We start from the raw sequence: 9,902 nt of genomic DNA, 5'->3' as shown, positions 1-9,902 counted from the left end.
AAACAGGACGTTGATTTCATACATGTCCTCATATGAGGACTAAAAGCATGTTTATTACGCATTTTGGGAGACACAACAAATGAATAGGGAAAGAAATTATATTTCAATATTCCTATGAAATATTATATATTATTATGAAAATCTTGTCAATTATTACTCTCAATATTACACTTCTTTTTTTCATTACATGTTGCCCCAAAAAACACAATATGCAAATTAGATTTAGTTTATAGATACATTATATATAATGAGAAAACATGTTTATGGACATTTTACACAAATTTTGCATAAAGAAAAATGGTATATCAAATCATTCTGTTATAACATAGTTGAGAATTATCTTTATACAAAGTTTGGTAAAAAAATTTTTAAAAAATCCTGAAAACCAAAAATGTATTGGTGATTTTTTAAAAAATCAATTGTTTTTGCCTATGCATGTTCATTCATGCCTTTTTACTTAAAAAAAGAGAGAGTCCCGATGTCATCTTTCAAGGATGTAGCATAACTTATGAATGAAATATCTTTTTTTTTTTACTTTTTTTTTAATAAAACATGTTTATGGACATTTTACACAAATTTTGCATAAAGAAAAATGGTATATCAAATCATTCTGTTATAACATAGTTGAGAATTATCTTTATACAAAGTTTGGTAAAAAAAATTTTAAAAAATCCTGAAAACCAAAAATGTATTGGTGATTTTTTAAAAAATCAATTGTTTTTGCCTATGCATGTTCATTCATGCCTTTTTACTTAAAAAAAGAGAGAGTCCCGATGTCATCTTTCAAGGATGTAGCATAACTTATGAATGAAATATCTTTTTTTTTTTTACTTTTTTTTTAATGCTCTAAACAATGTAATGACATGAAAAAAAAAATACATTTTTTTTCCTAAAATGTTTTGCCGGGTCTTAAGAGGTTAAGTCATGACCATAAACTGTACATGTTTTTAAAATTCTTGAGAGAGAAAATATAATTTTATGGTGTGTTCCTTGTTTTTTCTTCCTGCCCTAATTAAATTGAAAATGTAATTTAAATTATTTTGCTATATATGTGCAATGCTAGGATGAATCAAAATGGTTTTGCTTACTTTCTGTCATGAGGATCTCTTACATGAGAAACATCCTAGGAGGTGTTCAAAAAAGTTGAAAAAATTATACATTGACATAAATAATTCCATGTCATTTGTCAGTTCTATAATAGCACCACATAGAGTCAATTGGATGTGTGCTTTTGTCTGAGTGGCAGATGGGATATGGAACCATCTCATCAAATGTGGGATCTCTGCAATTTACAGCTTTTCACACCTAGACAACCTAGGCACATACATTGAAGCAAACTATAATTAAGGATTGATAATGCCAACTCCAAAGGACAGAAAAAAAGACAGGACAGTCCCTGCTCTGCCTCACCGGTTCCTGCCCTGCGTCTTTATTGACATGGCAAAGAGGACTGTGCCACTGGTGCTACTGTTGCTGGTGGTTTATGGGGTCTGTGTGCCAGCTTCAGCACAAGTCTGTAGAGTGCTTGGTCAGCTTGCCCTTCCTCTACTTTCTGTACAAAAAGACATCAATATTGGGGCGATTTTCTCATTTCATAGAAGTGCTCTGCTAAAGATGCATCCTTTCACTTCCAAACCAGAGCCAACAACATGCATCATGTCTGTATTAAAATAACTATTTGAGACCAAGCATTATGATGAATAAACAGTTGAACATGATTCTGAGAATTCTTTGCTGAATGTAAATACACAACCAATGCTTTATTTTCACAGCTTCAACTTGCGTGAGTTTAAATTTGCTCAGACACAAATTTTTTGCAATTGAGGAGATTAAAAACAACACACAGCTTTTGTCTGGTGTTTCTATGGGCTATAAGATATATGATTGCTGTAGCTCTATAGCTCTGACTATCCTCTCAGGCATGGCTTTGATGAATGGTTATGAAGAGACTTTAAGTGATACATCCTGCTCTAGAATCAATCTCTTCTCCCACCATTGTTTTGGCATCTTTAGTTGGTCCATTCAGCTTACCTGTTGTGAGAACTCTTACTTATCTGCTGATTGTTATCATGTTGAATAAGTGTATGATGAACAACTGGAATATGCACCAAAATACATGTTTCAAGGCATACTGAACTAATCGAAATTGATTGTTGAAAATATAGAAAGCAATGTGTTAAATTGTTTATATTGTAGCAGTATGTTTATAACAGTTATGCTATTTTTATAGTAGTGATGTATTGCGTTTGTTCCTTTTTTTAGGTTGTTTTGGATAAAAAATACATAGAATGCATAGTGGATTAGGAATATTAAAAAAAAGATTCTGAAAAATTCTGTGGTTAATATTCTCTGACTTTTTTTTTTCTTGCAGATTAGCCATTTTGCCACATGTGCATGCCTGAGTAACATAAAAAGGCATCCATCCTCCTTCAGAACAATACCCAGTGATTATTACCAAAGCAGAGCACTGGCTCAGCTTGTCAAGCACTTTGGCTGGACCTGGGTTGGGACGGTCAGGAGTCGCAGTGACTATTGTAATAATGGCATTGCAGCATTTGAGGAGGCTGCAAAACAAGAGGGGATTTGTATTGAATACTCAGAAACCATATTAAGAACTGATCCACAAGAGCAGTTTCTGAAGACGCTAGAAGTGACAAAGAAGGGCACTGCCAAGGTGGTGCTAGCTTTTATCGCATTAGGAGATTTTGTTCCCCTCATGAAAGTAATTGCACAACACAACATCACAGGGCTGCAATGGGTTGGCAGTGAATCCTGGATCACTTCTCGAACTCTTGCAGAAACAAAGGAATAACATTTTCTTTCTGGAGCTGTGGGTTTTGCTATAGCAAATGCTAAACTTGTGGATCTGTAAGAGTTCCTAGAGAATGTGCACCCTGATCAAGAACCAAACAATGAACTGTTAAAAGTATTCTGGTAAACGGTTTTTCAGTGTTCTCTGAGGACCAGTGGCAGTGATGGCTGTACTGGCTCAGAGAGACTTGCAGAGCTGCAAAATGAATATACTGATGTGTCAGAGCTAAGAATAGCAAATAAAGTGTACACTGCAGTGTATGCTATTGCACATACACTACATAATATATTAAAATACATTAAATCCTCCACCAACAGCAGCAAAGGAGAATGGCCCACACCACAAAAGGTATTTGAAGAACATAAAATAACATTACAAAAATAATAAACAAATTAAAATAGAAATAATGGATCAATCCTTTCAGGTGTTAGAGTATATGGGAGGTGTGAAATTCACCATCAAAACAGTTGAAGAAATCTTCTTTGATGCAAGTGGTGAACCAGTGGTGAGATATGACATTGTGAACTGGCAGCTGAGAATAAAGGTCTGCAGTTTAATCATGTGGGTGTCTATCTCACTGCCTTCAAAAAAACGTCTTTGAGTCAATCAGGAACATGTTCTGTGGGCAGGGAACAGTGGACAGGTACATAGATACTAGCACATTATTGAGGGCATGTGAAGTATGTTAAAATCATGAAAAGACAGGCATTGAGAAGAACAAAGAACAAAGCCGCAACCGGTAGCCAGTGCATGGAGATAAAGAGAGGTGTAACATGGGCTCTTTTGGACTCGTTGAAGGGCCGCTGCATTCTGAATCATTTGTAGAGGTTTGATTGTGCATGATGGAATATACATTATATATTTAATGATATCATATGACAACATGAAATTTATATGCCATCTTATTTTCTTATAGTTGCCTGTGTCCGTGTGCAGTAAGAGCTGCCCCCCTGGAACTAGGAAGGCTGTGCAAAAAGGATGACCTGTCTGCTGTTATGACTGTATTCAATGTGCTGAAGGAGAAATCAGTAACGGCACAAGTAAAACACATACTGGATAATTCTCATTAATCGACTTCATCATGCACTTTCCATTCAGTAATCTTTCCTTGAAATTCCTTCACAGATTGTAGTGATTGTTTTCCTTGTGATTTGGAGTACTGGTCGAATGAAAGCAAAGACAGATGTATATTAAAAGTGGTTGAATTCCTTTCATATTCAGAAATCATGGGAATAGTGCTTTGTTTTTTTTTCCTTCATTGGGATGTTACTAACAACAACTGTTTCTTTTCTGTTTTATTTTCATAAAGAAACACCTATTGTCAGAGCCAACAACTCAGAGCTGAGCTTCCTGTTGCTCTTCTCATTGACTTTGTGTTTTCTCTGGTCAGTTACTTTCATTGGCCGACCCACTGAGTTGTCCTGTATTTTGCGTCACACATCATTTGGGATCACTTTTGTCCTCTGTATCTCCTGCATGTTTGGGAAAACTATAGTAGTTTTAATGGCCTTCAAGGATACACTTCCAGGAAGTAACATCATGAAATGGTTTGGGTCTCTTTAACAGATAACAGTGTTGTTTCCTTAACATTAATACAAGTGATTATCTGTGTGCTTTGGTTAACAATACCCCCCTCCCTCCCTTACCCATATATGAATTGCATTTATTACAGAGAAAAGATCATCCTAGAATGTAACTTAGGTTCAGCTCTTGGTTTTTGGGCTTCTTTTTGTTATATACTGGTTTGCTATCAATCTTCTGTTTTGTTTTAGCTTTTCTTGCTCGGAAGCTCCCTGATAACTTCAACGAGGCCAAGTTTATCACATTCAGTATGCTCATATTCTGTACTGTCTGACTCACATTTATTCCAGCGTATGTCAGTTCTCCTGGAAAATGTACTGTAGCCGTGGAGATATTTGCTATTTTAGCTTCAAGTTTTGGTTTACTATTTTGCATATTTGCTCTAAAATGTTACATAATTTTACTAAAACCTGAGAAGAGCACAATGAAGCAAATAATGAGGAAATCTTCACCTAAAACACTTTAAACCCACATATAAACATGTCATTGAACAACATTGCTGTATAAAGCAACAGATAAGTAACTCAGATGGGGAGAAAAAAAAAATCTAAATATTTTATCTGACAGTAAACTGTAAACATGAAACCTTCAATTAAAAGCACAGTCTTTGTGATTTTAGGTACTAAGGATAGCTTTCATAATAACTGGAAATGGTTCATTATTATTGCCTGATCTGACAGAGAAAAAAAGACACTTCTATCTGATGAACGGGTGGATTCCATTTCCATCATGTGAAATTATAGCTACACAATACCAGCACTGCTTCCACTGTTGTCTGACCCATTCGTTCTGCTCTCCACAGGCTGTGGAAGGCTCTGCAGTGTAGACCGGGATAGCACTAGACACAGTGGACTCTCATTGACCTTCTCCATCACAGCCATGTTCTGGACCTGCATTATATACTTCCTAAAAAATAACATTGACTTCCTGCAGTTAACAAAAAATTGGAAATTTCAATTGATTGCTTGTATTTCTAAGAGCTATTTAAATCATATAGCCATTTGTTTGTTTTATGATTGAAATTTATGTACACAAGCTTATACCTCTTATGTGCGCAATATGTGTTGTACCTCATAATATGCTACGTAATTTTGACACAAGTTCAGGATGGTTGTTAAATACAACAGCTGATACCAGAACAAGGGGAATAGGATACAAAACCACTGAGCCCAACTTTTATTTGTGCTTTTTCTTGAAAAGCTGAAATTTCACTCTGACTGCATTATACCTGACCAAACACCGTCATTGTCACAGTACAGAAGGAGACCCAAAACGTAGAGATAAAGGTTAACAGGGTTCTTTATTGAACAGTGGTGCTAAGGGAAGAGATGGAGAGCAAAACGGGTTAAAGGCAACGGTCTCAGTAACTGCAGGGATCTAGTTCACGTGGTGACGGGTTCTTTCCAGGATCGGACTGAAGATGACTTCGAAGAGACAGGTGGGTTCCAGGTTGGAGGCCGGGTTCGTGAGTCAGGCAAGGAGTAGCGTAGTGAACTCAAGACCAGACAAAGTGCAACTGCAGTGACTGAGTATTTGAGCTAGTGTTGATGAGGTGGTGACAGGTGCGGCTGATTAGTACTCCGGTGATTGTGAACGGGTGTGTGAGGTGATTGGGCCTGACGAGGCTGGACTATCCCTGACAGTCATCATGTGGCTTAGACTCTTTAGTAATTGGATGGATGGATGGATGGATGAATGAATGAATTTTCTGATCAGGGCATAACCATCATTTCAGATGTGAGGGGGGCAGAATGTCAAGTGTATAACCATTTTCAATTCTATTATATTCTATAGTCTATGGTTTAATACAAAATAAAAATAAAAAAGTCACTCAAACCACACTATTGCAAAGTGATTATGTAATTGAATTGAACTGATAAACATTTCACGGTAAGGATACCTTTTATCAGTACAATTATAACATGCAATAGATGTTTACTGTAATTTAGCAGAAAGTCATTCAGGTTTGAGTAACTTTTTTTCTTTTTTAAGATGTAACATTTTCTTCATGGTTTCCGGCTACTTTGTTTTTAAAAAAATCAAAACATCTAAACATTAACAATGCCATCTTTATTCTAATTTAAAGGGCGTTGATAACACAACTGATAACACAGAGTTTGAGACTGTTTATCAGTTGGTTGAGCAAGAAGATAAAAAATAGCCTTTGATCATGAATAATTATATATCCAAATGCAAAACCTAATAGGAAAAGTATGCAATATATTATTTATGAAAACACTTTTCTTGGCAACTAGGGATTGCACAAACCCATTTGAATATAAATAGGGCTAAACAGACATCTAGTGGTGAACCATGCATTACTCTTGCCTTGATTTATTTCTTTCAAACCTATAGCAGATAATCGGCCTTCATTTTTATTTATTTATTTATTATTATTATTATTATTATTATTATTATTATTATTATTATTGCCTTTGCTGGGTTTCCACTATTTATTTAATTTTTTTTTAATTTAAAGGTGAATGCTGTTTACAAAAGAGTTATGAAAATACACTCAAAATATATGTAAATCTATGCAGATCGCTAACTTTTTAATTGCCACTTACTAAATATTCATCAAGAGGAATAGGTAGAATTTGGTTATCTCTGGACTTAGTAGATGTTGGACAATTAGGGTCAGATTTACTCTTTTGGCGTTTAACACTAGAACCACCAGTCATTTTATCAAAGACAGTCATTTTGACCGTTTTTAAATTTTGAAATGTAATAACTTTGTTTAAATAAAACCCATATAACTATAATACCCTGACTTTTGTGAAATGTGTGTATATTTTATTATAAATTGATTTATTTTGATTTTATTAAAATTACAAAACACAAAAGAGGTCACAAAAGTATCTACCTTGAATGGCCAAAGCGGTCAAATTGACCATTCAAATTACAGACGGCGTATAATTTCTGCTTTTGCGATTTTTTTTCCCGCAGTTGAAGATGCACGTCACTGTTTCCTAGCAACTTTTGTTCTAGTTGTTTTTATATTCTATTGCTAAGCTAAAATTCCTGTTTTAAAAAAAAAAAGCCGGGTGGACACCTCCAATACAACAACTGCTGTCATTCAATCTGCCACGGTTCCAGGTATGTTAGGCTGGAAGACTATAGCCTGGCTGTTATCAATAATAGCCTACTTCAATGTTATGACAAAATAGCCATAATAATAATAATAATAATGGATATTATTATTTGCATGCTAGTGTAATGCTATAGCTAATGCATAGGTAATTTTAGCCCAGACAAGACTGATATTGTGAAATAAAACAAACTAATAATAAGCGACAGTGACGGTGTTTATTATTACCTATACTATCACAACAGATCCATTTATTCATGGATCACGATTCCAGTGGTGGCTGCATAGAATTGTTTCCGATTCATGTGATCCAAACATTTCCAATAACTCCAGAACTTTGTAAAGTTCAAAAGTAAAAATGTATTGAAAAAAAGATGTATGTAATAATTTCCAAAATTCACAACATGTTTTATCTACAGAAATATTCTGCTTCCGTTCATATTTGTTGGCATTTAGACTTTCAAATACAACATTTCCACTGTGGTGAAAAAACTTTTGCTTTCCCGCTTGCCAGACACAATTGCGAGGCACGCACATTCGGGAGAGGTCTACGTAGCCCTTACACAATTAAATATTACAAAAAAGATCATATTATTATGATACTATGATTATTATGATTACATCATAAACTATGATGACAGACATTCAAAGCTTCATTGTAAAACCTCAAAAGAAGCTTTGAATGTAAATATGATATGACAAAAATGACATTCAGTTCAGTCTAGTATGAACGGTCAGAATGACCGCTGTGGCCATTCTAGTAGTTATAGAATTCCGGTATATAAGTCTGCTAGTGTTACAAAACAACTGTTAGGATTTACTAAAGACGTGCAGTGGCAAATTAGCAAAGAAAAGGCATGGACAGTCATTTTTGCAGCTGACCTTACTTCATATGCATTTCAGTGTCCCTTTCAGATGCAACATTTATGGCAGGAGAGTATTTAACTGAATCACACAACATGATTTACTAAGGTTTGAGGTAGTCAATTTACTGGTATTTTTCCCGATTATTTACCCCCAGCCCCAAAAAATTAAATGTCCTAACCCATTTTGCACTTGGCATGGCTTCGATTGTTGCTGCCAGGAGGAGGCACCGCAGAGAACAGTGGTAGTAAGGAGATGATTTTTTCCACTGGTATGCAGGGCTGGATTAACGCACGGCCCTACCAGGCAGGCACTGGACCAGAGGGGGGCCCAGCCAAATTACTAACCGTAACCGTAGTCAAAATAGTTGAACCCCAAAATGTTGCCCTATCCGTGCAACACTTTGATGAAATAAAAATGTTTTGATAACTATGCTGTGTGTGTCTTTGAATTAGGCATGGCAAATTTGGACAAACAGGCTACTAGGAGTTAGAAAAATAGTATGTATGTACGTATGTACATATGTATGTAAGAAAATTCAAAATGGTGGAAAATTTATATATATATTGAAATTATTTTAGGGTCCTACTTTATATTAGGTGTCTCTACTTACGTCCACACACACACACACACAAATACACAAATACAAAATAAAAATAAATCTTGCTGCTATTGATGTGGGATATCGTTAAGGTTAGGAACAGGTTTGGTAGTCTGGATAGGTTTAAGTGTAGGTTTAATGGGTAAGAGTAGGGTCAACAGTGTACTTATAGATGTAACTACAGAATTAATAATTAATTTCAGTTGTAATTACAGGAAGGGATTTTAAATATACGTACAATGTAAAAACATGTATGTACAAAATAAGTACATTGTATCAAATAATTAGTTAAAATATAAATACACAGTAAAGACAATTAATATAAAGTGGGTCCGATTTTTGATTGTAGACCATTAATTAAGTAATGGTATCTATTATAGCATCGCATAGAGTTGATCATGTGTTTGCATTTGTGTGAGTAGCAGCTAGGTTCAGAAAAATCCCACCAAGTTTTATTGACATTTTCTGATGCCTTGATATATATATATATATATATATATATATATATATATAATAGTGCAGTCAAAATTATTATTATTATCCTATTAGAAAATATCTTAATTTATTTTTGTTCGTATTTCGATTAAATCAAACTTCAGTCATTCAAATAAAAAAATATTAAGCCCAGTTTTGATCTGATCATAGCCTAAAGGATTCATGGGTCTGAGTGCAGTTATTGGATAGCACTATATTGTAGACAGATTGGAGATTAATCCTAATAAACATGCCGTTACAATTAAAACCATTACATTAAAATACATTTAAAACAGTGTAGCCTATTTCAATAATTTCAGCAGCGTGCAGATCCTCGTTTATGTCAGACTGTGGCGACAGCAGTGCGGACAGTCGCTTAGCTCGCTCACATAATGTACCATATATATCTATAATAACGGGAAAACATGTCGTTTTTATGACATAATATGTCGTTATTACGAGAAAAAATATGTCGTTTTAAC

General features: G+C 34.8%; 1 pseudogene; it reads left to right on the top strand.

Moving 5' to 3' along the window:
• Window positions 1–1,437: 1,437 nt before the first annotated feature.
• Window positions 1,438–4,859, top strand: LOC107742932 (extracellular calcium-sensing receptor-like; annotated as a pseudogene).
• Window positions 4,860–9,902: the final 5,043 nt, after the last annotated feature.

The sequence above is a fragment of the Sinocyclocheilus rhinocerous genome, unplaced genomic scaffold (assembly GCF_001515625.1).
Source record: "Sinocyclocheilus rhinocerous isolate Xijiao unplaced genomic scaffold, SAMN03320098_v1.1 scaffold1128, whole genome shotgun sequence".
Classification (NCBI taxonomy): domain Eukaryota; kingdom Metazoa; phylum Chordata; class Actinopteri; order Cypriniformes; family Cyprinidae; genus Sinocyclocheilus; species Sinocyclocheilus rhinocerous.
This window is presented reverse-complemented; position numbering and strand designations above follow the sequence as displayed.